General features: G+C 37.1%; 1 non-coding gene across 1 annotated transcript; it reads right to left on the bottom strand.

Moving 5' to 3' along the window:
• Positions 1-3,763: 3,763 nt before the first annotated feature.
• On the bottom strand, positions 3,764-3,871 carry LOC116906326. The gene has a single exon (XR_004388613.1). It is a non-coding gene; the product is annotated as a U6 spliceosomal RNA (small nuclear RNA).
• Between the last annotated feature and the right edge of the window lie 22,726 nt (positions 3,872-26,597).

A 26,597-nucleotide genomic window follows, 5' to 3' on the forward strand; every position in this document is an offset into this window, starting at 1 on the left:
AGAGGAAGTCTACTCATTTGCTTGAGTTAAATTTACACCCAGCCACTTTGCTGAAGGTGTTTATCAGGCTTAGAAGTTCTCTGGTGGAACTTTTGGCGTCACTTAAGTATACTATATCAGGTGACAAAAATGCTGGCGAGGATGCGGAGAAAGAGGAACACCTCCATTGTTGGGTGGGGTTGCAGACTGGTACAACCATTCTGAAATCAGTCTGGAGGTTCCTCAGAAAATTGGACATGAACTGCCTGAGGATCCAGCTTACACCTCTCTTGGGCATATATACCAAAGATGCCCCCAACATATAAAAAGACACGGCTCCACTATGTTCATCGCAGCCTTATTTATAATAGCCAGAAGCTGAAAAGAACCCAGATGCCCTTCAACAGAGGAATGGATACAGAAAATGTGGTACATCTACACAATGGAATATTACTCAGCTATCAAAAACAACGAGTTTATGAAATTCGTAGGCAAATGGTTGGAACTGGAAAAGATCATCCTGAGTGAGCTAACCCAATCACAGAAAGACATACATGGTATGCACTCATTGATAAGTGGCTATTAGCCCAAAATGCTTGAATTACCCTAGATGCCTAGAACAAATGAAACTCAAGACGGATGATCAAAATGTGAATGCTTCACTCCTTCTTTAAAAGGGGAACAAGAATACCCTTGGCAGGGAAGAGAGAGGCAAAGATTAAACAGAGACTGGAGGGACACCCATTCAGAGCCTGCCCCACATGTGGGTATATATATAAGCACACCCAATTAGACAAGATGGATGAAGCAAAGAAGTGCAGAAGTGTAGATCGCTTCCTGAGAGACACAGCCAGAATACAGCAAATACAGAGGCGAATGCTGCAGCAAACCACTGAACTGAGAATGGGACCCCTGAAGGTAGAATCAGAGAAAGAACTGGAAGAGCTTGAAGGGCTCGAGACCACACATGTACAACAATGCCAACCAACCAGAGCTCCAGGGACTAAGCCACTACCTAAAGACTATGCATGGACTGACCCTGGACTCCAACCTCATAGGTAGCAATGAATATCCTAGTAAGAGCACCAGTGGAAGGGGAAGCCCTGGGTCCTGCTAAGACTGAACCCCCAGTGAACTAGACTGTTGGGGGGAGGGCGGCAATGGGGGAAGGGGGGGGAGGGGAACACCCATAAGGAAGGGGGGAGGGGATGTTTGTTCGGAAACCAGGAAAGGAATAACACTCGAAATGTATATAAAGAAATACCAAGTTAATAAAAAAAGTATACTATATCATCTGCAAATAGTGATGTTTTGACTTCTTTTTTTCCAATTTGTATCCCATTGACCTCCTTTTGTTGTTTAATTGGTCTGGCTAGAACGTCAAGTACTATATTGAAAAGATAGAGATTGACAACCTTGTCTTGTCCCTGATTTTAGTGGGATTGCTTTGAGTTTCTGTCCATTTAGTTTGATGTTGTCTCCTGGTTGGCTGTATATTGTTTTCCCTATGTTTCAGTATGGGCTTTGAATTCCTGTCCTTTCCAAGACTTTTATCATGAAGGGTGTTCAATACAGACTAATGTTTTTTAGCATGTAATGAAACAATAATATGGTTTTACCTTTGAAATTTTATATAGTTGATTATACTGATTGATTTCTGTATATTCAACCATCCCTGGATTCCTTTGATGAAGCCTACTCGATCATGGTGAATGGTCATTTTGATCTGTTCTTAGATTTTGTTTTCAAGAATTTTACTGAGTATTTTTGTATCAATATTCCTAAGGGAAATTGGTCTGAAGATCTCTTTCGTTTTGGTTTCTTATGTGGTTTTGGTATCAGCATACATGTGGCTTCATAGAACAAATTAGGTAGTGTCACTTCTGTTTCAATTTTGTGGAATAGTTGGAGAGTATTGAAATTAGGTCTTCTTTGAAGGTCTGATAGAATTCTGCACTAAATCCATCTGGTCCTGGGCTTTTTTTGGTTGGGAGACTTTTAATGACTGCTTCTATTTCTTTAGGAGTTATGGGACTGTTTAGATGGTCTATCTGATCCTGATTTAATTTTGGTACCTGTTATCTCTCTAGAAAATTGTATATTTCATTTAGATTTTCCAGTTTTGTTGAATATAGGCTTTTGTAGTAGGATCTGAAAATTTTTTGAATTTCCTTATTTTCTGCTGTTATGTCTCCCTTTTCATTTCTATGTTTGTTAACTTGGATACTGAATCTGTTCTGCCTAAGGGTTTATCTGCCTTGTTGATCTTCTCAAAGAAGCAGACTTTGTTGAGTCTTTGTATAGTTCTCTTTTGTTCACTTGGTTGATTTCAGCCCAGAGTTTTATTATTTTCTGCTGTCTACTCCTTTGAAGTGTATTTGCTTCTTTTATTCTAGAGCTTTCAGATATTCAGTCAGTGTATGCTTTCTCCAACCTCTTTATGGAGGCACTCAGATCTATTAGTTTTCCTCATTGTGTCCTATAGGTCTGAGTATGTTGTGTCTTAATATTCATTAAATTGTAAAAAGTCTTCAATTTCTTTATATCTTTCTTGACTAAATTATCATTGATTAGAGCACTCTTCAGCTTCCATGTGCATGTGGTCTTGTTGTTTTGTTGTTGTTGTTGTTATTGAAGACCAGCCTTAGTCTGTGTCATCTGATAGCATACACGGGATTATTTCAATCTTTTTGTATATTGAGGCCTGTTTTGTGACTGATTATATGGGAAATTTTGGAGAAGGTACTATGAGGTGCTGAGAAGAAGGTATATTCTTTTGTTTTAGAATGAAATGTTCTATAGAACTGTTAAACCCTTTTGCATCAAACTTCTGTCAGTTTCACTGGTTCTCTGTGTATTTTCTGTTTCTGTGACCTGTCCATTGGTGAGAGTGGGTTGTTGGCATCTCCCACTGTTACTGTGTGAGGTTCAGTGTATGCTTTGAGCTTTAGCAATTTTTCTTTTATGAATGTGGGTATCTAGCATCTGGGGCATAGATGTTCAGAATTGAGAGTTCATCTTGGTAGATTTCTCCTGTGATGAGTATGAAATGTCTTTCCTTGTCTTTTTTGTTAACTTTTGGTTAAAAGTAGATTTTATTTGATGCTAAAGTCACTATTCCAGCTTGTTTCTTGGGACCATTTGCTTCAATTTTTTCCACCCTTTTACTCTGAGGTAGTGTCTGTCCTTGTCAGTGAGGTGCTTTTCCCATATGCAGCAAAATAGTGGGTCCTCTTTATGTATCCAGTCTGTTAGTCTATGTCTTTTTACTGGGAAATTGAGTCTATTGATGTTAAGAAATATTAAGGACCAGTAATTGTTGTTTCCTTTTATTTTTGTTGTTGGAAGTGGAATTCAATTTGTGTGGCTATCTTTTTTTTGTATTTGTTGAAAGAAGATTAATTTCTTACTTTTTCTTGGGAGTAGATTCCCTCCTTATGTTAGAGTTTTCCATCTATTATCCTTTCTAGGGCTGGACTTGTAGAAAGATATTGTTTAAACTTGTTTTTGTCATGGAATATCTTAGTTTCTCCATCTACGTTAATTGAGAGTTTTGTTGGATATTTTAGCCTAGTCTGGCTTTTGTGTTGTCTTCGAGTCTGTATGACACCTTCCCTGGATCTTCTAGCTTTCATAGTCTCTGTTGAGAAGTCTGGTAAAATTCTGTTAGGTCTACTTTTATATGTTACTTGACCTTTTTCCCTTACTGCTTTTAACATCCTTTCTTTGTTTTATGCATTTTTTGTTTTTATTATTATGTGATGGGAGGAATTTCTTTTCTGGTAAAGATATGGAATGCTCCTCGAATTTCGGTGTCATTCTGTGTGCAGCGGCCATGCTAATCTCCTCTCTGTCATTCCAATTTTAGTATATGTGCTGCCAAGGCAAGCACAGACTTAGAGTCTCAAGGTAACTCAAACACTTGGAAACCGAAATCAGCCAGATTTCCTAGATTTGTAAGATAACTTAATTGCAGAAGATTTAAGCACAGTTTTAGTACAAAAGGTAAAGATCACAGTTTTGACACACCTGCTCTTGTTAAAATTCTTATTTTACTGAAATAAAACAAATTTACTAAAAAAAAAAAAAGAAGTAAAATGTCACCTGGGCATATTGAATGAGGCTTAATATCATGTGACGATAGTTAAAAAATTCAAAGGCCAGATGGTTTATAACAAGAAGATAAAATAGTTATTATCAGGGATTAGATGAAATCCAACAGAAGGTTATTGCTAAAAGCCACAGAATTGACAGAAACAATACATATAAAAGGAATAAAATAGCTTTTAATGTTCTGAATTAAATGCTCGTAAATAAACTATTTAGCTTCCAAATGATGTATTTCACCCATCATTTTTTGCTATAAATTAATGATGCTTATTCATTACTTATTATATCAAGGATTTAATATGATTTTAACTGTGAAGATACAAGAATAATTAACTGGAACTCGAAAAGTTTATAGAGAGAATATAAACTGGCCACTTTAACACTAGAAAACAAGAATCCCAGTTGTAGTTAGTGTTGGGAGATGAGCAGAGATGTGATTTAATGCTTGAGTAAAATGTACTTTGGAGAGACAATGAAAAGCTAGTCTCAGGAGGGATTTTATCTATAATTATATTTTATGTGTGAGAATTACAAGACAAAGGCAAGGACGCTGAAGAAGTGTTGAGTGAGCTGAAGGGAAACTTTCTCAGACCAGACTGGTGTTAGCAAACCCAATCTCATGGGATTCTGCACGTTTAAGAGTGTTTTTGTGTGATGTGAATGCTCAGTAAGTAGTCCGTAATATAATTAACAGCAGTGGTGTGGGGAGCTGTAAAGGGAGTAATTATGATAGTGATCAATATAGCTTTAAATAAGAACATTTCTTCTACTTAGAGGAGTAATGGTTGAGAGTAGGAAACGACTGAGGAAGAAATGCCTTTGCTTAGAAAGACTAAATGGAGACACATTACATCAGAAGTGCTTAATCTCAGGGTTGGGGAAAAAAAAGTCTCACAGTGGCATACTCCTTACAGCAAAATCCTTGACTTTTCAGAGATGTGGAGCGAAAGATAACCAGAGAATATCAAATCAGCTACTGTTTTTAGGGTTTGTCCTTTTTCTGCACTCCTGTGCTACTGAGTTTCTCACCGAGATGTCAGATGCTTGACATAAACGATTTAAAAGAAGAAATAATTTATTTTGTCCATAGTTCCATACAAGTCCATTATGGCAAGGGCATGTGTTGGAAGTTCAGCTCCCATAATGGAAGAACAGAAGCAAAGAGGTACAGTAACTGAAGGAAACCACAGTAAGATATAGCTCCCAGGGATACTCTGACAACCAGGCTTCTCACCTTCTCCTTCTGCAGTTCCACATCCTCCTAACAATATCTTCACATTTATAACTTACCAGTGGATTAAACTGTGGATTAACTCTGAGTCCTTATTATCTACTTGAGTTTGGAAACACTCTCAGACACATCTATGTCAAGCTTTCCTGGTATAGGCATTACTCAGCCCAATTAAACTGAAAGTCAAGATTTACCATTGTAATTGGTATTATGAGTAGATATTCAAAAACACTGTAATAATAAGCATAGGATAGAATCCTTCCCACCTGGGGATCCATCCCATTTGCAGTCACCAAACCCAGTCACTATTGTTGATGAAAAGAAGTGCTTGTTGACAGGAGCCTGATAAAGGCGTCTCTTGAGAGGCTCTACCAGAGCCCTACTGCTACAGCTGAGGATGATTGCAGCTAACCATTGATCTGAACAAGGGGACTCCAATGGAGGAGTTAGATAAAGGACTGAAGGAGCTGAAGAGGTTTGCAACCCCATAGGAAGAGCAATATCACCTAACCAGACCCTACCAGAACTCCCAGGAAATAAACCAGCAACCAATGAGTTCATATTTAGAGACCCATGACTCCAGCAGCATATGTAGCAGAGGATGGCATTGTCCAGCATTAATAGGAGGAAAAGCCCTTGGTCCTGTGAATGCTTGTTTCCCCAATGCAGGATAATGCCAAGGCATTGAGGCTGGAGAGGGTGGGTGGAAATGGGAGCCTCCTCATAGAAGCAGGTGAAGGTGCAGAAGGGGTATGGAAGGGGGGAGGGGATAGCATTTGAAATGTAAATAAATAAAGTATACAAGAAAAATAAAATTCAAAAACATGAAAGACAAAAAGGATAGAATCCTACTCAAGAGAGATTTCTAAATATATATAGCTTCAATGAAAAAACTTCAATGGAAAACTTCAATTTAAAACTAATCCTAAGGCAGGCTATTTTCTAGGAGGGTTGTCTTCTAGATGGACTTTGCAGATAACATGATTTGCTCTGTGTCTGTGTATGGAAATGAGTGAAACATTTTCATCCACCTTTTAAGGAAATATTCTGAATCTATTTGTGATGTATTTTTCTGGACAGAATGTGCATTTTAAATTAAAACAAAATTTTATTTCTCAACTAACACTCCCTCTACCATGTGTCAGAAATGATCTCTGCCACTGCAGCTCACGGTATCCCAAAGTTCATCACAACAAGGGAACCGTAGCTCTCCAGAATCTACAGCACTGAATAGTTCGCATGTTACTTGTTCTTTTGAGTAGACACTGCATTCTTACATGGCTAGAGGTGAAGATGCCAGAGGCATGAAGGGATGACTGTACACATCTCCAAGATATAGCAGATTTATTATACTTTTTTTCCAAATAAAAATATGACTTTTTGCCTGATATGGTTACAGTCAGGACACGACTAGATGTTTTCCTTTTTTTAAGTACTGGGAAAATTTCAGCATCAGAGCATCTTGCCAGCTGGAGAGATAAAGTGTACACTGACATAGACTTGATGGGACAGTGGAGAGTGATACTTTGTGAAAGAGAAAGCCCAGAAACGGCAGAACCCCAGTGCTTTTGAGGAGCATAAGGTGATTCTAGACAAGAGGTTGAAAACCTATTAAATTAGCTTATGTCAGGCTCAAGAGTCCATTTTACTTATTATTTCTAGCCTTTAGTTCTATGACACATGTTCTATTCTTGGATTGACGTGTTCATCGTATATGTTATTGACTGCTTTTGTATGTACGTCTAATATGAGTATTCATGGTCTCCCTTGTCATTCTTCTACATTTGCTCAAAGGATCTGGGACAGGCAAAGCTGACATTCCACTCATTCTATGAGAGTCATTTTAAAGGGAGGGGTTTATTGTTTTCTTTCTTTTTTTTTTTTTTGGTTTGTTTGTTTTTTTGTTTTTTTTTCAGATAGCCATTGACAGGCATATAATAGAAAGAGTAGATACATTGTTTCTGTATCAGATTATTGTTTCTGCATTCCTAGACATTTATGAAAATACCTTTTAGACTTGTGTGTTGAGACATTATGAATTCACGCAAACATTAAAAGAGTTTAAAGATGATACATGCAAATGTTACTTATTTGTAATGATTTCTTTATTGTTCAAGAACATAATTGTGGCACTATGAGTGTAAATTATAGAGGAAATTGGGCCGGAGAGATGGCTCAGTCCTTAAAGGCTAGGCTTACAACCAAAGATATAAGATACAAAGGAAATGAACAAGTGTAATACTTTATTATTAATTTTTATTATCATTATTTTAAAAGTCTGAAAATATAAATATAGACTGTGCCACCTAACCACATTTTCTGACTTTCAAAATTCAGATTAGCATTTGAATATAATGTAGAATTTCATTTTTAAATTCTTTACTCTGATTTAAAATAACTGGAGTGATGAAGTCAGAATTTGAAGTCCCCAACTTCTGCACGTCCAGTAATTTTACTGTATAAAGTAGAGAACATGAGTTCTTCATTTGGGATAAGAATGGAGATATTGCTGGAAATAAGGGGCTGCCAACTATAGGTCTCTTGACTAAAGTCAAACCAAATGGACTGTGAAATGATTACATCTATAAAAGACACATACAAAGGCCAATTCGAGGATAATGGGAGATGTTCACTCTAAACGCCGAAGAAGCTCATTGTTGTTAGTTTGGAGCTGGCAAACAATATCTTTGTTTAGATTAGCACATGCTGCAAAAATCCGCAGTGCTGAAACTTTAGATGCAGACCGAGTGGGTTGCTATGCAGTCATGTTTGATAGCAGGAAATGAAACAAAGCTTCTGCTCATTCTTTTTTACAACAGAAATTCTTTTAGCTTGTGTATTAATCTGATTTCATAATATTTTATTGTTTCCTGCCCAGGGATTTGATCTGGGAAAATGTAATATTATAAGGTTAAGATGGTCGCTTATTGGGTGATTTAGAGACCCAATTGTTGAGAGCAATTTTAAATCACATCATTTAAAGTCGACAATGATTCCCAGTCTACTTGCTTAGTTTGTTAGACCACATAAACAGAGGGCTGTAAGTTACCAGGATTTCACAAACACTTTAAAGAAAATGTTCTGGTGCTAGGAAATATGTTCTAAGAAAGGGATATTGCCAAGAATCTTTGAAAATTATAAAGCTCAGAATACATGCTCTATGCTATGCCAGGTTATGGTAGAAGGAAACGATAAATGCTGGTCACTATGGAAGCCACAAGTACATTTAACTGCAGAGGTTGTTGTCATTGCCTGGTTTTTTAGACAGGAGATGGGGAAAGGGCTTCCTATCCGCTTAGCTCTGAACAAATGATTGAGTCTAAACTGTTGTTTAACTTTTGAGTATTAAAATCGCCATGCTGGATTTATTTGTCTTCTCTCTTAGCTGTGTTTCTTCCTATTGATACTGCACTTTTACCCTGGCCCTGCTCTCAACACATCTAGTGGGTTTGTGGTGAATCCTAATGGGAATCATACTGACGTTTTCGTACACAACATCCTGCTATCTTCAGAAGAATTTTCACAAATGTAAATGCAATAGATTTAAAATTTGGATTCCTGGGACTGGAGAGATGGCTTAGTACTCAGGAGGATTTATTGCTATTCTAGAGGACTGGGATTTGGTTCTCAGTATCCAAAGTGTTCTCAAAGCCACCTGCAATTATTGGCCTAAGGATTTTAATGTCCTCTTCTGGTCTCCTTGGCTGCCAGACTCCTATTTATTTAGGGATCATGATAACACACACACACACACACACACACACACACACACACACACACACACACACACACACCCCACAATTTTTTAAAAAGAAAGAAATCTCTTAAACTTTCTTTCATTGAAAATTATAATGTAGTTTAATGTATTTACTATAGTATAGCCTATGATAGCACATATAAGGTACCATGGAATTTTATTCATGTACCATATAATCAACTTTTGCCTTTAAATATATTCTTTATTTTTAATTAATTAATTAATTAATTAATTAACATCCCAAGCACTGCCTCGCCTTCCTAGTACCCCCTCACTGACACCCTCTCTCCATCCCACCTCCCCTTCTCGTCTAAGAGGGTGTATTCCAAACCTCATCCCACCCCGGGAATCTCTCCCACTCTGGAATATCAAGTCTCTGCCAGATTAGGTGCATCCTTACCCATTGAGGCCAGACAAGGCAGCCCTATGGGAGAATAGATACAAGTCAGGATACAACTTTAGGGAGCGACTCTGTTACAGTTGTTGGGGAGCCCACATGGAGACTGAGCTGGACATCTGCTGCATATGTGCCAGGGGCAGCATTCCTGCCCATGTGTTATTTGGTTTGTAGTTTAGTTTCTGAGAGCTCCCAAAAGACAAATTTAGTTGACTTTGTTGGTGGTACTGTGGGTTTCCATACTCTTCAGTTCCTCCAATCTTTTCCCAAACTGTTCCATAAGAGTCCCGACCTCTGTCCAATGTTAGTCTGTTTTTGCATCTGTTTCAGTCAGTTGCTGGATAGAGCCTTGCAGAAGACAGTTATGCTCAGCTCCCAACTGCAAGCTTAACAGAGTATCAGTAGTGTCAGGGATTGGTGCTTGCCCATGGGATGGGTTTCAAGTTGAACAGGTTATTGGTTGGTCATTCCTTCCGTCTCTGCTCCATTTTTGTTCCTGCATTTCTTTTAGAGAGGACAAATTGTGGGTCAAAACTTTTGTGGGTTCATTGGTGTACTTATTCTTCCCTTGGTGATCCTTTCTGGCTGAAGGAGGTACCCTCTTTATGTTACATGTCCCGACTGTTAGGTATTCGAGCTAAGGTTACTGTATTGACTTCTGGGAGTCTTTCCCCTCTCGTGTCTTTGGGACCTCCTAAAGATTCTTCTCATTGCTTCATCGCTGGAGCCTGCAAATTTCTATTTATTCTCCTAGCCCTGTGGGTCTCTCTTCTGTATCTCCCCAAACCTGTAATTCCCCCATTTCTCTCTCCCCTCTCCCACACAGTTCCCTTCCTCCTTCTGCCTTCTATGACTATTTTGTTCCACCTTCTAAGTGTGATTCAACATCTTCAGTTGGGCCTTCCTTCTTGTTTACTTTCTTTGGCTTTATGGGTTGTATGTCATAGGTATTCTGTATTTTATGACTAATATCCACTTATAAGTGAGTACACCCATGCATGTAATTTTGATTCTGGGTTACATAATTCAGGATGATATTTTCTAGTTCAATCCATTTGCCTGAAAAATTCATGATATCCTTGTTTGTAATAGCTGCAGAGTACTTCATTGTGTAAATGAACCACATTTTCTGTATTCATTCTTCTGTTGAGGGGTATCTGGGTTGTCTCTAGTTTCTGGTTATTACAAATAAAGCTGCTATGAACATTCTGAAGCAGGTGTCCTTGTGATAAAGTGGAGCATTTTTTGGGTATATGTCCGGGAGCACTATAGTTGAGTCTCCAGGTCAAACTATTTCCAATTTTCTGAGAAACCACCAGATTGATTTTCAGTGTAGTTGTGCAGGTTTGCAATTCCACCAGCAATTCAGGAGTGTTGCCCTTTCTCCGTATCCTCACCAGTATGTGCTGTTACTTGAGTTTTGATCTTAGTCATTCTGATTTCTGTAAGGTGGAATCTCAGGGTTGTTTTGATTTGCATTTCCCTGATGACTAAGAATATTGAATATTCATTTAAGTGCTTCTTGGTCACTCTGTTGAGAATACTCTGTTTAGCTCGGTACCACATTTTAAAGCTGGTTATCTAATTTTTTGGTGTATAACTTCTAGAGTTCTTTATATATTTTGGGTATTAGCCTTCTGTCAGATGTAGAGTTAGTAAAGATATTTTTCCAACTGTCCTATTGACAGTGTTCTTTGCCTTACAGAAGCTTTTCAGTTTCATGAGGTCCTATTTATCATTGCTAATCTTTTCAGGAAACTGTCTCCTGTGTCAATGAATTTAAGGCTATTGTCCATTTTCTCTTCTATGATATTTAGTTTACCCATTTTTATGTTGAGATCCTTGAGCAAAATGTCTGGGTATAAAATTAACTTGAACAATTAAGAAGCCATCCTTTATACAATCAATAAATAGGCAGAGAAAGAAATTAAGGAAAAAGTACCTTTCACAATAGCCACAAATAATATAAAATATATTGGTATAATTCTAACCAAGCAAATGAAAGATCTTTATAACAAGAAATTCAAGTTCCTGGAGCAAGAAATTGAAGAAGATATCAGAAGATGGAAAAATCTCCCATTCTCATGGAACTAACATAGTGAAAATGCCCATTTTACCAAAATCAACCTACAGATTCAATGCAATCCCCATCAATATTCCAACATATTCTTTTTATAGACTTTGAAAGGACAATTCTCCCATTCATATGGAAAAACAAAAAACCTAGGATAGATAAAAATAATACTGAACAAAATAAGAACTTTGGGAGTAATTACCATCTCTGAACTCAAACTGAACTATAGAGAAATAGTGATTAATAACTGAATGATATTGGTACAGAAACAGACAGGTTGATCAATGGAATTGAATGAAAGATCCAGAAGTAAACTTACACACCTATGGACACTTGATTTTTGACTAAGAGACCAAAATGATACAATGGAAAAATGAAAGCATTTTCAAAAAATGGTAATAGTTTAACTGGATGTCTACAGGTAGAAGAATGCAAATAGACCCATATATAAACACCCTGCATAAAATCTCAAGCTTCTTATTCCTAATCTAGATGGGGTAGTACTTTTCTGTGATCCCGGCACTGAAAGGGAGAGGCATACGGGATGAGGAGGTCAAGGTCAGCTCAGTTTACATGATTTTAAGATAATCTATGTTCTCTCAGACCATCCCAAAAAGATTTACTAAGTTCTGATTTCTTTTCTTAGTGCTACACATTCTATTCCCAGATGGAATTATACTTCCCCTGAGGGATGCCTTAGTAATACATTCAATCCATGTGATTTTTAAAGATCATTTGCACAAACTATTCACATTGTAAAAATTTTAAGAATCATTAACTCGCCCCATCTATTTCCCCTGCATTGTACTTTCTCCTGTCTCAGGAATTGCCCAAGAATATTTGCATTGCATTTATGGTAAGATGAAGTAGGGGATATGTTTATGTTTCTCAGCCACTTTTGTTCATAGTTATTTAGTATTAATCCTACTGTAGGAATCAAAATCATACTTACTTCCATACCCACTTGACTTATTGAACCTTAAGGTGGCTGACTAGAGAGTTCATTCCAATATAAATATTCCTCAAATTACTGTGAAGTAGAAGAATATGGATTGCAGAACCATGCTTGGATTATATACAAGGAAATTTAGTTTGTAGAATTATCGACAAACCTGTTAGTGAATGGTGTCCTATTTGCTTCTATTTCTATGATAAACACATAATGACTAAAATCAATTTAAAGGAGGAGAGAAATGTTTTGTTTTGTTTTGTTTTACCTGTCCTGATCATACGTGGTCACGGAAGGAAGTAAGGGTAGAAACTCAAGCAGAAGCAGAGGCAGGTACAATGGGAGGAATCTTCTTACTGACTTGCATCCTCTGGTTTGCTCACTTACAATTTTTACCCAGCCATACACTATCTACCCACAGATGGTATCACCAATATCAGCCACAAGTTGAGAAAATGCCCTACAGATACGTTCATAATCTATTGTAATGGGAGTAACCCTTCAACTGATGCTTTTTCTTCTTAGGTGACTCTTGGTTTCATTAAGTTGGCCAAAAACTAACTAATCAATCATCTTAAGTTTAGCTACAGCATAAAATACTTCAAAGGCTTGAAATTTTACAGTTTTGAGTGAAGGAAACTTGAGAACAGATTTTTTTCTAAATTTGTGAGAATTATAAGCATTTAAATGATAACATCATCAATAAACTTTGAAGATGAAACATTTCTAATTGTTGTGTGTGTGTGTGTGTGTGTGTGTTTGTGTGTGTGTGTGCATGTGTGTGTAAGCAGGCTATCAGCAAATGTGGTATAGTGTTTCCTGTATATTTGTAGCTGGACCTAGGCTGGCTTGAGACGTATTTGAAAACCAACCACTGGATCTCAAGATTGCTTACCCTTAAACTTCAGAAGCAAACCCTGCTTTTGTTTCTTTATTAAATAGGAAGTTTAGGGACAATATTTAAATAAAAAAGTAAGGAACAGAAATAGTAGAAAAATTCAGTTGAAAGTTGACGATTGATAGGTTCTAATAAAAAAAAAATCAGTATTGTTCTCCTCAAATATCTCAATGAGACACTGCATCAGAGACTACACCATAGATATATCTTTCAGTTTTGGAAGCTGAGAAATCCAAGATCATGGTTTCTGGTTTGGTTATCAGTTTGAGTTTCCTCTCAGGTTTCCAAAGTGCTTTTTAATTTTATCTCCAAATACTCTTGAGGTACATATTTAAAGAAACATCTCATTTCTCTTATGAAACCACCAATCCTCACCTTTCTGACCACATCTAATTTCAATTACCTCCCAACGTCTCTATCTTCAAGTAAAATCACATTGTGGGTAAACAGAACACTAAGTGCACAGCCAAAAATGCCTCGTTTGCACTCAGGTAAAAGAAACTTCTTTTTGCATGCAACTTAGAAACCAGGCTCTCTTACAAACATTAGGTCAAATGACCAATTTACCAGTTTCCAATTCTAAAAAGAGCAGTTGTGGATCTCAGGAATGAAAAAAATAAACACAGTTCAATATGAATATGCAAATAAAAAAGACAAATAGACATCAAACAAAATGGAAGAGGCAACATTCGTGATGAGTGGAAGAAAAGCTGAAGAGTGGATAACAGTTTTAGGAAATAACTGACAGCATGTTTATTTCTCACATAAAAACTGAGCAGAGGAAACTCAGATGTAAAAGAAAAATCCCAGGATTACAATGAGAAAACTATCTCCTCCTCAGGTTTGCTGAGTCCACAACACTGAGATGACTGGGCTATGGAGATTGTGTCTAAAGAAGATATGTTAGCAAAAGAAAAGAGATCTACGGGTATGTCTTTTCATTTCAGCTTTCTACCTCATTTGGGGCATAACATGGATCATCGAAATGAGAAGGATCAAGGTATCAAATTCTTGGGACAGGTAGAAGTCCTTCTATAACTTCAGAATGACAAGTGAGCACAGATGAGTCTCCTTCACTAGGCTTTATTTTTAAAGCGCTTTATGGTGTTTTGTTTATAATATATTGTTTTTATACTTCTTATTTTATGCAATTTTTATATATTACTCTTTCATGATGGAATATGCAACTTATTTCTCAATTTGCCATTCATTTCACATATGTACATATAAGGCACACGCACGGCACACAAACAAAAATATATTTGCATAGATTCGTTAAGATGGATTTACTTTCTTTATGTAGTTTTTATTTGGCTGACTTCATTGATTTTTAAAGCATAGTCTCTCTTTGCAGCCTAGACTATTCTCATATTTGTTATCCTCCTTTCTTGATCTCGTGGATGCTGTGACTACAGTCATCAGGGATTGCTGCAGGAATCTCTATGGGATGAGGACTCTCACCCAGTGAGGGTGGAAGAGAGGAGATATATTCTTGGATGGACTGTAGCCAGGGTAGCTGCTGGAAGACTTTAGTCCAAAATCCAGTTTGCATTCTCATTTTATACTCTAAAACCACAGGTGGGCTGAGCAAGCAAGCAAGCAAGCAAGCAAGCAAGCAAGCAAGCAAGCAAGCAAGCAAGCAAGCAAGCAAGCAATGCAGGGCTTTCCAGAAGCATTCCTTGCAGTCAGGTTGGTGGCTTTTGCTTTTTAAGGGCATATGCTACAGTTAACAGGTGTAAGCTTTTGTGCCTTAGTTGGGGTTTCTATTCCGGCACAAACATCATGAACTAGAAGCAAGTTGGGGAGGAAAGGATTTATTCAGCTTACACTTACACATTGCTGTTCATCACCAAAGGAAGTCAGGGTTGAAACTCAAGCAGGGCAAGAAGCAGAAGCTGATGCAGAGGCCGTGGAAGGACGTTACTGGCTTGTTTCCCCCTGACTTGCTCAGCTTATTTTCTTATAGAACCCAGGACTACCAGCCCAGGGATTGCACCACCCACAGTGGGCTGGACCCTCTCTCCTTGATCACTAATTGAGAAAATGCTTTACAGCTGGATCTCATAGAGGCATTTCCTCAAGGAAGGCTCCTCTCTCTGTGATAACTCTAGCTTGTGTCAAGTTGACATGCAACACTGGCCAGTACAGGTTGATAACGGCAATGGCTTTTGTGTTTCATCTATTTTCTCCAGGTTGTTCTATTTCAGATAGTAAGACGAAATCATGTTTGGCAGTAAGCAGTACAAGCCATGCTTTAAGTAAATCACTAAATAAATCAATATATCAGTATTTAGTAATTGGTCTTTTCTAATTCATTCTACTTCACAGTTAAGCATATTTGTTCATGGTACTTTTTTGTTATCAAAAATGTTTTAAAAGATTTACTGTAATTATACTTATATGTTTGTGTCAGTAGTGGTCTCTACAATCCATACTTTAACGGCAGAGTGGTCAATTTAGACTCCCATATAAACAATTCTTTATTTTATTAATATTGTTAAACTCACCTTCTTTTCCCTTCTTGCTCCAGATATAGAGATGCAGTTAAAGCAATTCATATCCATTTTATTTAGTGGCTAAATAAATATTTACAGTCACATTTTTGATTCATTTTGAATTTATCTTGAGGAAAATGTAACATGTGTATCCATAGCTACTAAGTTATTCCTAAACCATTTGTGTTTTTTAAAAAAAATCCATGTTTTCCTCAATAATTCAAGATTGTACATTTACCACACATTTATTTACTATATGTGATTGGGTGTCTTTCTGAGATTTTTTTATCTTGTTATGCAGATTTTTTTGAATGTGTTTGTTATGAAACCATATTGCTTTAATTTTAGGTACTTTATTATATAATAGCATGTCTAACAGTTGATAAGGACAGTCTGTCACCATTTTTCTTCTCTAGTTTCCAACTGTTTATAGCTTCTTCTTACCTGTTTGTGCTTCCACGTAAACTAGGGCTGATACTAGATTTTTATATTCACTTAGCAAAGCTTGTCATCTTAATTACTTCATCGTGCTGTGATGACAAGCTACAGTAACTTCTGACTTAGAAGACACAGAAACTTACTGTCCGTGTATCATGCCATAGTGACAGGTCCACATTCTCTTTGAAGCTTCTAGGATAAGTCCTTATTTTCTCCTAGGTTCTGCTGCTCTCCAGTCAGCCTTAAGATGCCTCCCTTGGTTGTAGATTAATGTAGTTTCTATTCCCATCACCAGGCACATATATTCTTCTTTCTGGGTCTCTATCTCTTTTTGTAGGAGAACATTAGTTGTATTTTGAACCAACCAAATGACTCCATCCTGACTAGATTATATCCATTAAAGTCGTGATTTCGAAAAACAGCCAGATTCATTCAGCTATTAAGCTTCAGATGTTAAGGCTTTGGCATATGTTATCACAGGAAAACTCTTCTATCATACTATCATCTAATCTCAGGAAAATGGAAAATCCCTTTTCATTTGTCTGTTTGTCTGTCTGTCTTTCTCTATGCTTGTATGTATGCAAGTCCATAGCATGTATTTATTTCACTATAACAAACATAGCCTCTTTTTATATTTTCTATCTAACATTTTTTGAATGTATGGGGATTTTAAGTCTTAATGTTGACTTTGTAGTTTGCCACTAATTATTTGCTGTAGAATAAAAGCATGCTGGTATAAGGTTCAAATATTTACTTGATTCAATATATTATTATTTCCTTTCAGTTGGAATGTGTCTCTCATCTTTTTGTTTAAATATACTTGCTAATATGTTTAATGTATCAATAAAGATTGATGCATATCTATTCATTTATGTATGATGTGTCTACTTCGATCTTTTTTTGTCTTTCTAAATATGTCCGTTTTTTTTTAATTGGATGTTTCTTTAGTTATATTTTAAATGTTATTCCCTTTCCTGGTTTCCTGTCTATAAGCCCCGTCTCTCCTCCCCCTTCTATAAGGGTGTTCCCCTCCCTATCCACCACCTCTTCCTGCCCCCCATCCCAAATTCCCTTACACTGGGTCCAACCTTTGGCAGGACCAAGGGCTTCTCCTTCCATTGGTGTTCAACAAGGCCATCCTCTGCTACAAATGCAGCTGGAGCCATAGGTCAGTCCATGTACAGTCTTTGGATGGTAGTTAAGTCCCCAGGAGCTCTGGTTGATGGGCATTGTTGTTCTTATGGGTTTGTCAGCCCCTTCAGCTCTTTCAATCCTTTCTCTAATTCCTCCAAAGGGGGTTCCGTTCTCAGTTCAATGGTTTGTTGCTAGCATTCGCCTCAGTGTTTGACATGCTCTGGCTGTGTCTCTCAGGAGACATCTATACCCAGTTCCTGTCAGCATGAACTTCTTAGCTTCATCCATCTTATCTAGTTTGGTGGCTGTATATATATTGGCCACATGTGGGGCAGGCTCTGAATGGCTGTTCCTTCAGTCTCTGCTTCAAACTTTGCCTCCATATCCCCTCCTATGGATATTTTTGTTCCCCCTTTTAAGAAGGACTGAAGCATCACACTTTGGCCATCCTTCTTCTTGAGCTTCATTTGGTCTGTGGACTGTATCTTGGGTAATTTGAGCTTTTGGGCTAATATCCACTTATCAGTGAGTGAATGATCTGTTTCTATTATCTGTCATCTATCTATATTTATGTACCTATGTACCTATGTATGTATGTATCTATCTATCTATCTATCATCTATCTATCTATCTATCTATCTATCTATCTATCTATCTATCTATCTATCTATCTGTTTAACATCTATTTCAAAGGGCTGTTATCCATGCATTCAAACAGTACATATTTGAAAATATTTAAAACCAAGTTTATGCTCAGACATACCACCACTTCAGCAACAAGAAATTTGAGACTAGCTTGAGTATATAGTGAATTTGAAGCTAAACAGAATTAAATAGCAGATAGTGGGATCCTGTCTCAAACAAACCAACAAACAAACAATCCATTTTTGATAGGTTGTGGTTTTCTGAAGTGATCTCTGATGTAAAGAGAAGTTTTTTTGTTATTGTCATTTGTTTAATTTTGTTTTGTTATGAGGGGTGAAGACTACACTTATCTGTGTGTATAAGGAAAAATGTTTTCAGATTATTGTTAGGGACTATGTTGGTTTAGTAAATTCGTGGTTGTAGATTCTCCTCCAATAACCATAACTTTGCCATCATTAAGTAGTTTCTAGTACCAAAGACTATTTATGGATCCAGTGCAATCCTCATCTTATTTGTCACAGAAATGGAAAAATAAAATTCTTTATTGAAATTAATCTGACTTTTCTTTTATTAATGTTTCTATAAACAATATAACATAACATCTAGAATTTATATTACATTATGTTAATTAGGTATCAAAACATCCTAGAAATTATTTAATCTATATGAGAAATAAGATATTCATAGGATGTATGTAAATGTTTTACTATTTAAATGAAACTATAGAACAAATGTAAACATAAGTCCTGGAATGACACCTGATTGACCCTGAGGGATGTTAATATTTTTGTTGTTGCTATTAATCCAGTGAAATGGATCAGTAGATAAATTTACCTGACATGATCTCAATCCCCCAACTCAGATAAAGTTAGAAAAATAATCCTCTGTGCACACACACACATACGTACACACACACACACACACACACACACTACAATGTGCAAAACGAAACAAATGGATGTAATGAAAATTCAAATTAAAAACAAAGAAATACCTATCATATTGTGATCAAAAATGCATGTTGAACTTTGTTAGTTTTTATTCATGTATGAAGAAAAGTCAATATGATGAATTCTATCAAAGACTTACCTGGTGTTAAAATGTGTTTAAATAACTGAAGTAATTGGAGTATGTTTTGTCATGATTATCTTTAAATGTAGTTATATGTCTTTGCCTACATTTTCTTTAGCGTTTTCTCTTGATTTTTATAAAGGGCCATATTTTTAGGTATTTTTATTTCAAAAAAATGTGTTGACTTTATGAGAAACCTTGAATATTCCTTTTATTTCTATGAAATATAGTAAAATAGACTATCATAAGTACACTTTGATGGGTACAGCTTTCACAGCAATGAACTCCTATGGAACTGTAGAGGCCTAGTGTTTTTCCTTGGCCGACTCTTTTCCAGTGTCTGTTATTTCTGTTGTCAGCTTGTCTTTGTTACAGTACATTTTGTTGAACAGTTCTTCAATTTCTTCTAAGTTCCTACTTTCACTTAGGCAGAGTTGAATATAGTATTAAAATATTTTACAATTGTAAAAATACTTCCTTATGGCTCATTATCACAGATTCTTTCTCCATTTAGAAGTTCTGTAATTACTTTCAGCACTTTTTTTTTAGCTATCAGTGTTTATATCTTGAAGTTTCCCATTAACCTTAAATATTTTTTCGTGCTATTGTAAATAAATTAGTTTTCTCAGGTTATTCTGGGTTTGTTTATTGCTAGAATATGTATCATATAGCTTGCATAGTGCTGAATTTATTGTTTCTTGAGTTGATTACTGTTTAATTTCCAAGATTTTCTATGAGCTAGATAATGCCATCTGTGAACTGGGAGGATTTTAATTTTTTAAATTTGGATGCTGTCTTTTATTTTCCTTTACTTAATTTCTATGGGCAGACATATAGTACTCAGCTTAGCAATTTTGTTATAAAGAATAAAACATCTCATAACAATAAAACAATTTCCTCACTGGTCTCTCTGACCCCTGGTGCTATTGCTAAAGAGCACAAGCCGTGCTGTGTCTAAATTATGGTCTTATTTCTTACTGTTCCTGCAGAGATGTCACCTAGGAGTCTCCTCAGTGACACTTCCAGTCATCACACCTGTGATTCTACATTTATGAACTGCTATCATCCTCACAGATTCTTTTATTGGTTTTTCTCATTTTGTTCTAATAATTTTTAACCTAGTATGTACTTTATTTGTAAGTACATTCTTACAACAATTACTTCTCTAGAAAACCAATACCACAAAGCAGGTGCATTTGCTCCTCTTGGTCACTTGTATCCTTATTTGTTCTAGGAGAGTGGCTGGCACAAAGCAGGTGTGAGGTAAATATTTATTGATAAATAAATGAACAGTTTGGAGAAAACTTAGTCTTTTTATCTTTCCATTTGGAATTAGTAAGTCCCACAAAGAAAAATTAACTATAGCTATATGTTTTTATATTATTTCATAATAACCTACAGAATACCATAGTTTTGTGGTATTATATGTAGCTTTTGAACTATATACTATTAACATAATTTTCTTTGGCCACACCATATTCATCTCTGCATTCTGAGGGTGTAAAATCCTAGCCAGGACATATTATGCTTTAAAATAATATTAATTAAAATAGTTTAAACGAAGTGAACATGTTGACTGCATGCCTCACTCCAACTTTCATCTGACACATAAAGATAAATATTGTTCCCTCTTCAAAATAAAATTCTCTTAGTGTTTAGAATCACAGAATATTTTCAGTTCTATGTTAAGCATGAAGGTGGCATGCCAGTAGTTAGAGAATTTAGAACCAGAGAAGAATCTGTAATAAATAATTGAATTAAGACAATTGCTTGGCAATACCTGAACATGAGGCAGTGTATTTCTGAGACCATAAGGCCTTAACTAGTTCTAATGTCAATAAGAAAAATAGAATAACCAGAAGTATTCAGTATTCACAGGAGTGTACTTCGGACTTACATTCCAGAGCAGTACCTAGAAAATTATGTAAAGAAAATCATGACTATGGAAAAATAAAAATGAAATGACATTTGTTCCTTAAGAATCTTTTCAGAGGCTCTATGATGTACACACACACACACACACACACACACACACACACACACACACACACACCTTCTTCAAAAGTCTCTGTTTAAAGAATTCTTCAACATCTTTTCTTGGTCACTTTTCTCTTTGAGACACATTTCAGATGGATTTCTTATGTGAACAACTATAGTATGGCCTAAGGATTTTAAAGGACATCTGAATGAAAGAACCTGGCAGAGGTAGGAGCATTCTATATGGTTCAATGGTGGGTAAAGGGCTGAGGGACCAGCAAGAACCATGTTTATACCACAGAGCTTTGTGCCAGCCCTTCATTCCAGCACCAACAATCATGTGTTGCTCTCATACAGGACATTTTCATTCAGAAAGACAAGCAGGCTGACTGTATGAGCTCTTTGAGTGCTGCCTTAAGGTGACTTAGTCTGAGAAATTGCTTTGTTTGTAGCAGAGTTGATCCTCTGTGCAGTCTGGTAGTCTGAAATGATCACAATCATTATAGGTATTTTCAGGCAGTATGATTAGATCAATATTGTTTGCAGTTACGAAGCATTTTTTTCTCCTTGGTCTTCTTGGAAGTGATCTTCATTTTTATTCTATCATTTGATGGAGTTTGCTTCTCTCCAACAGAATAGCCCCCACATATGAAATATTTCACAAGACAGTACAGCAGCTGTGTGAAAAAGCTGGTTGATTTCAAAGTGATCTCTAGTGTTATGACTGTCCAGTCTCCAGCACAGAACCAAGTGTGATGATAGCCTCTATAAAAGGTTACAGTCTCTGTAGACTATAGAGGTATTGGCTCCAAATCAATGAAGAATAATACCAACATATTCTGTTCTTAGATTTGTCTGAGACAAAAATAAATGTATAAAGCACTGGATTTAATTAAATAAATATTTGGTGACTACCCATCAGTTTCACACTAATACTTAGAGTGAAACAAATGCTCTCAAACTTTAATCAGCAGAGCACTGGCTATCCTGAGAGAAGATTTTCTTCCATACCTCTATGTAATTCCATGCTGAAACATTTGGTGAAAGACTAGCAGTTCTGCCACCACAGATTTTCTGATTCCACACCAGTTCCCCCTGATACATCAATGTTAGGACAGTCAGATGTCATTTTGACAGTTAGGTCCTCAGGTAGGAATCTGTCAATAACTTATCATCTATAGGTTACTTTCCATAAAATTAGAAATAGAATGAGGAAACCCAAACAAACAAGATATATATTTATCTCATATATTATCATTTTGCAAAGGAAAGAAAATAACAGAAAAATAAAGTGTCATCAGACATAAATATCAAGTGACTCAAGATACAGAGGGAGCTGGAAGCAGTGAGAGATTTCATGATGTAATTCTGGAAAGGGTTCAATCAAAGGTCCATTTGAGTTTTATCAGTGTCAATAATATAGAGATAAATGCAAGTGAGGACTATACAGGAGACTAGAAACAACATAAACAACGGAAAAATAGAGAAAAATGTAGGTGAAGGTTAATGTGTCAGTAGATAAGGAACAGAGGATCTAGAGGCAGGAGCTTTATAGATGCTTGTTTCCTTTAAAAATGAACACAGGGAAGTATTAGGCTAAGGAATCCTGAAGACCATTGAAGAGTTGCACAAGAGTTAAGTTTGGTACATGCTATGTTTTACTATTTAAAATGTGCTCTTCTCCCAGGACGGGATGTGCCAGGATGGGTGGGTACCCATGGGGATTTCCCATTCAGGAGAAGGGGAATTGGTGATAGGAGGAGATATTTGTCAAGGTGAAACTGGGAGGAGAGGAGGGAAGGGGTTGCAGTCAGGATGTAAAGTGAATAAACTAATGAAGAAAAATTGTGCTCTTGAAGAAAGGAAAGGGTCTATTGTATCATCTGTTCAGAAAATATTGGTGGGCTAGTTAAAGAATTGGGGCCCAAGGGGATGGTTCTGCCTGGTCTAGTCCATCTTGAGTCACATGAATCATTAAGGAAAGTTATAGACGAAGCTCCCACTGATGCCCCTTCTTCACTCACCAATGCCTTAGGGAACCCTGGCATGGGTTCCACAGGAGGGCGGGGCAGTGGTGCTGAGCTTAGGCGTCTGGATGAGTAATGTGAATCATTGCAAGATTTAACAGTGTTATACCATGTTCTTTAGGCTTAAAACAAAGATTGTGCTGTCAGCTATTTTATGTGAGAAAGAACACTTTTTTTTTTAATTTAGCGATTGAATTGCCCATATATATAACATCGCAAACCTTCTGGATAGCCAAGAGTTCACATGATCTCTGCTTTACAGATAAGGCTGGGAGTTAAAAGTTGTATTGGTTGTATTAGTTTCTTTAGTGTATGATTAGTACATATTGATGCAGTTCAAGAAATATTTAGCGTCCCAAGAAAACAAAACAGACATCTCCCTCAGCCGTTAGCTTACAATAGTAGTAAGAACCTTATGTGTTACACAGGAGGAATCATCAGTGACTGAGTGCCCGCCCTCATGGTGCTTCAGTGTAGTGTAAGCAGTTAAAGATGCCCACCCCTTCACCCCTAAATGGGCCTCACTACTTATGTAGTCCTGGTTGGCTTGGAGTTCATTCTGTAGACCCATAGAGGTCTGCCTGCCTCTGCCTTCTTAGAGACATGCTTCCCCAAGCCTTGCAGGAAACCACTCTTGAGTTACTGAGAGATAGAATGAAACTGTAAAATCTCAGTGGATCTAAAGTAGAAAATTGCTGATGCTCTTTCTCTGGTGAGTCCTGGCTAAAGTGCTGTGACCGCCCAACCTAAGCAAACTGGGCCAAGCAAACTTTGTGGCACCAGAAAGCATTCATAATTCCATAAGAGAATAAACAATTTTCCAAATTAGTGCAGAGTTAATCATAGGTGGATTGTGCAGGAGAAGCACTTATTACCATTCCAGCAGTGAAAAATAATTTTTTCTGAGTTAGCACTGTGCAGATCACTGGTGTGGCGCAAGGGCAGTCCATTCCCATTGGCATTTGAGGCATTCGGTTTTCTTACGTCTAAACTCACTGGATCCTGATCAGAACCTGCGAAGATGTATCTGGGAGTCTCTCTAAGCTCCTTAAGTTCAGAGTTAGAGTCTAGTTTCAAACACTATTCTGATTTTGAAGCATCAAGTCTTTTACCCAAAATTCACTTGCTTGTCCTGCTTAACTACACATGGAAGGGGAAGTAAGGGGTCTATTGATTACAGCTGGGCAACACACCCTTGGCTGAATCTGACCTAGTTGCTGCTGCACGTCAGGCTCAGCTTGTAAGACGGAGCATTTCAGGCATCCAGCACCCATTGCTTGTCTTCTTGATTTTTATTTCTGCCTCAGGCTCTCCCTGAAGCCATGGGAGCTAGCTCAGCCTGGATGAATTGAAGTGGATTAGAACAGCCTATAAACTAACTTTTACTCCAGGAAGGACAGTCTTGAGAGTTAAAGGCTTCCTTCCTTTTTCGGTCTTTCAGGAAGATTGTTCTGGGGCACTTTTCATAGGGTCCCTCAATGGGTCACCGGAGGACCGAGACCCACTGCTCACAGACATATGTAGCCCCATAGTGAATGCTTCGTTTTTTTCCTCATTTTTTCTTGCCTCTACACTTTCTGCCTCCTGCTTCCTGAATCCACATCTAAAATAAATAACCTGTGTCCTCGCCCCTGTCACAGATTTTGCTGTCAGGGAAATTCTAATGAGGACAATCATTCTAAACATTGAATTTTTTAGTAACAATTTTACACTACATTACAGTTGGAGGCTGCTAGGTCGGCAGCAGAAAGCAATATGTTATGATATTTCACTACCATATTCACTACCAAACTTCAACTTAAAAAAAATAGCACCAAGAACAAAGCATGCATAAAACATGGACTAAATTCTGAAAGGAAATTCAACTACGGGGAAAAGCACCACTGGAAAGTCCATTAGAGAAACTCGGCTGAAAATACAGAAGGCCAAATACCTATCGAACATTTGTGAAGCCACTATTTCACCGGGAAAATGTTGTGTGCCAACTCCCGTGTGTTTGTATAATTCTACTTATGTTCATTTAGCCATCTTGCCGATATCATAAACAAAGAGTATGTTTTTGGATATTTTTAACTTGTATATCTTGTGTAGATTTTCAAAACTTTAAGCAATATGATTCATCCTTAATTCAGTGCACTGTACAGAGAGTGCCAATGTTTTAGAATTTATCTGAGGTAAGTGAATTTCTTCATGATCTAGTTTTCTTACAAAAGGCCACACACTTTTCAGAAAGTTTACTTCCCTGCATTGTGCCATTCGCGTATTATTTCAGAGGCAATTTCTATACTGTAAGGTTAGTCTTTGAAGGGTTTCTATGTTTGCCTGTCTCCTTTAAATGTCAAATATGGGAACATAGAAAAAGCAAACACCATGTATCAAATGATCTATCATTCATTGGAAGGTGATGGATAGGGTCAGACTTACTCAGGCAGTAAATCCATTTTCCCATCCATTTTCTCAGGAAGCTGTTGACATACCTTTTCAAAGTCTCCTCTTGATGTAAAATATTGTCTCCTCCGCATTGCTCCCTTCTCCTTTTCTTCCACGCAGGTCAAATTGGCAGTAAGATTTCAGAGATCTTGATGCTCTTCTAAAAACAAAATACATCTGATATAGTCAATAAAAGTCAACGCCCTGACAGCTAGAATTTTGCAATGAAAATAAACGACCATATGAGTTGTCTTCAAAATGGAAATGCGTTGGAAGTAAGGTAATTATTTATTTCACACATGGAAACAGGTGGATCTGCTATTTGGAGATCCAAATGAGCATGCCAGTTAGAGCACCAGGTTTGCCACAAGTGGAACCTCACTTAATTTCCCTGTCTCAGGGAGGTTTTTTTTGTTATAAAGTAAGTTTTGAAAAATAATACTTATGCCCATTCAGAAACTGATGGTAGAATGCTAGTGGATCAGAAGAGGATATCCTCACGTTTTATCTACCTTCAGACTTTTCAAGATGGCAAACTTGCGAAATCCTGGGTTCTTTCCCATGAAACAAAAGATTGTTACTATGTATCTCATGGTGTTCACAATAGTATGGAGCATATAAGTGTAGGTATAGAAAATATAGCAAAATCTGATGTACGTTGTAGAGATCTTTGGTAAGGGATTAAAGTTCTTAAGTCGTATTAACTAGGAACAGGCTAACACCGAGATACCTGCTTTTGTTTTCCTTTTCTTTGGCTTTTCATTTTAATGTCAGATGAATGAGATGTGTTCAAAGGGGCCTTGGAGCAGAGGTTAAGCAGACGGGAACAGGCACTGTTTAATGCTGCTGAGCATTTCTGCCTGAGGCTTCTTTTGTATTGACACCGTCTTGAAGTCTTATAGTTTCTGTGAATGGGTGTACATGCAGACCCAGAACAGCTCCTCTCCCCTCTCCATGCTGAGAGAGAGAGACCTTTATGCCTTAT

This window comes from Rattus rattus, chromosome 7 (genome assembly GCF_011064425.1).
Source record: "Rattus rattus isolate New Zealand chromosome 7, Rrattus_CSIRO_v1, whole genome shotgun sequence".
NCBI lineage: Eukaryota > Metazoa > Chordata > Mammalia > Rodentia > Muridae > Rattus > Rattus rattus.